Raw genomic sequence first — 3564 nt, forward strand, 5'->3', positions numbered from 1 at the left:
ATAATGTGTGTGTTAATTTTCACATAAACAATGTGTGTTAATTTTCACATAAACATGAAAAATGTGTGTTAATTTTCACATAAACAATGTGTGTGTGTTAATTATCACATTAACAATGTGTGTGTGTTAATTTTCACAATAATAGTGTGTTGATTTTCACATCAACATGAAAAATGGGTGTGTTAATTATCACATAAACAATGTGTGTGTTAATTTTCACATAAACATGAACAATGTGTGTGTAAATTTTCACAAGAACAATGTGTGTGTTAATTATCACATAAACAATGTGTGTTATTTTTCACATCAACAATGTGTGTTAATTTTCACATTAACAATGTGTGTTAATTTTCACATTAACAATGTGTGTGTTAATTTTCACATGAACAATGTATGTGTTCATCTTCACATTAACAATGAGTGTGTTAATTTTCACATTAACAATGTGTGTGTTCATTTTCACATGAATAATGTGTGTGTTAATTTTCACATAAACAATGTGTGTTAATTTTCACATAAACATGAAAAATGTGTGTTAATTTTCACATAAACAATGTGTGTGTGTTAATTATCACATCAACAATGTGTGTGTTAATTTTCACATTAACGATGTGTGTGTTAATTTTCACATAAATAATGTGTGTGTTAATTTTCACATTAACAATGTGTGTTAATGTTCACATAAACAATGTGTGTGTTAATTATCACATAAACAAACAAATGTGTGTGTTAATTATCACATAAACATAAAAAATGTGTGTGTTAATTATCACATAAACATAAAAAATGTGTGTTAATTTTCACATAAACACGAAAAATGTGTGTGTTGATTTTCACATTCACAAAGTGTATGTTAATTATTACATAAACAATGTGTGTTAATTATCACATAAACATAAACAATGTGTGTGTTAATTTTCACATGAACAATTAGCGTGTTCATTTTCACATAAACAATGTGTTCATTTTCACACAAACAATGTGTGTTCCTTTTCACATACACGCACATTTTTCATGTTTATATGAAAATTAACACATCGTTTATGTGATAATTAACACACACATCGTTATTGTGAAAATTAACACACATTGTTTATGTGAAAATGGACACACACATTTTTCATGTCCATGTGAAAATGAACACACACATTGTTAACGTGAAAATTAACACACACATCGTTAATGTGAAAATTAACACATTGTTTATGTGAAAATGAACACACACATTTTTCATGTCCATGTGAAAATTAACACACATTGTTAACGTGAAAATTAACACACACATTGTTTATGTGAAAATTAACACACACATTGTTTATGTGAAAATTAACACACACATTGTTTATGTGAAAATTAACATACACATTGTTTATGTGAAAATTAACACACATTGTTTATGTGAAAATTAACACACATCGTTAATGTGAACATTAACACACATTGTTTATGGAAATTTAACACACATTTTTCACGTCCATGTGAACATTAACACACACAGTTTATGTGAAAACTAACACACATTGTTAGCGTGAAAATTAACACACACATTGTTTATGTGAAAATTAACACACATTGTTTATGTGAAAATTAACACACATTGTTTATGTGAAAATTAACACACAATGTTTATGGAAATTTAACACACATTTTTCACGTCCATGTGAACATTAACACACACATTGTTTATGTGAAAATTAACACACATTGTTTATGTGAAAATTAACACACACATTATTTATGTGAAAATTAACACACACATTGTTTATGTGAAAATTAACACACATTGTTTATGGAAATTTAACACACATTTTTCACGTCCATGTGAACATTAACACACACATTGTTTATGTGAAAACTAACACACATTGTTAGCGTGAAAATTAACACACACATTGTTTATGTGAAAATTAACACACACGTTGTTTATGTGAAAATTAACAAACACATTGTTTATGTGAAAATTAACACACACATTGTTTATGTGAAAATTAACACACACATTGTTTATGTGAAAATTAACACACACATTGTTTATGTGAAAATTAACACACACATTGTTTATGTGAAAATTAACACACACATTGTTTATGTGAAAATTAACACACATTGTTAGCGTGAAAATTAACAAACACATTGTTTATGTGAAAATTAACACACACATTGTTTATGTGAAAATTAACACACACATTGTTTATGTGAAAATTAACACACATCGTTAATGTGAACATTAACACACACATTGTTTATTAACACATATTTTTCACGTCCATGTGAACATTAACACACACATCGTTAATGTGAAAATTATTACACATTGTTTATGTGAAAATTAACACATTTTTCACGTCCATGTGAACATTAACACACACATCGGTAATGTGAAAATCAACACACATTGTTTATGTGAAAATTAACACGCACATTTTTCACGTTTTAATTTTCACACGAGTGTGTTAATGTTCACATGGACATGAACAATGTGTTATTTTTCACAAACATGAGTTATTGTGTAGAAACAACTACAAATGTGCGCTTCATTCACTAACTGTCAGAAAAAAGATCAATTAGAATACATCATTTGCAAAAAGAGAGAGAGAACACACAGAGAACAAGGAAATTGGATAAAATTGCTACGGTATAAAAAGGTGTAGGATTAAATAAGCTCTGCTTCTTCCTACTGCTTTTCATACGTGCTGGAATGAAACAACTGGAATTGTGTGATGCGTTACATTGTGTCGTATGCATGTTCCAAATAAACTGAAACTGAACTGTGTTGACATTTGAATAAAGTTGCCATGGTAACATCAAACAGTGTAGTCTACATTTGAGTGAGGGTGTCACAAGCTCAGTCGCCGGCAGGACCCCGGGGTGCAAAGACGGTAGGCAAAGATGAACAAAAAGTGCAGTTCTTTCATCATTAGAATAGTGACACAGGTGCAGAATAAACATGAACGGGGGTCAGGACTCACCGAGAATGGTTTGGAGTGGGCCCCTTCCTCTTCCAACATGACTGTGCACCAGTGCACAAAGAAAGGTCCATAAAGACATGGATGACAGAGTCTGGTGTGGATGAACTTGACTGGCCTGCACAGAGTCCTGACCTGAACCCTATAGACCTTTGGGATGAATTAGAACGGAGACAACATCAGCGTGTGACTTTGGAAGAATGGTGGAAAGCTCCTATAAACACACTCCGCTACCTTGTGGACAGCCTTCCCAGAAGAGTTGAAGCTGTAGTAGCTGCAAAAGGTGGACCCACATCATATTGAACCCTATGGGTTAGGAATGGGATGACACTTCAAGTTCATATGTGAGTCAAGGCAGGTGGCCAAATACTTCTGGCAATATAGTGTATTAATAAATAGTATGAGCTAATTTTATTGAAATTGTATTAAAAACTGCATCACGCCAATTTTTCATATCCAACGCGTGTAATTGATAAATGATTAGCTCACAAAGTGAAGAAAATATTTAGTATTAAGAAAATTGATTGAAATAATAAATAACACGTTATGACCTCGCCAAGGGAAGATTTTAAATCATTACCAAGTGAAGAAAAAAATG

The sequence above is a fragment of the Nerophis ophidion genome, linkage group LG21, assembly GCF_033978795.1.
Source record: "Nerophis ophidion isolate RoL-2023_Sa linkage group LG21, RoL_Noph_v1.0, whole genome shotgun sequence".
Classification (NCBI taxonomy): Eukaryota; Metazoa; Chordata; class Actinopteri; order Syngnathiformes; family Syngnathidae; genus Nerophis; species Nerophis ophidion.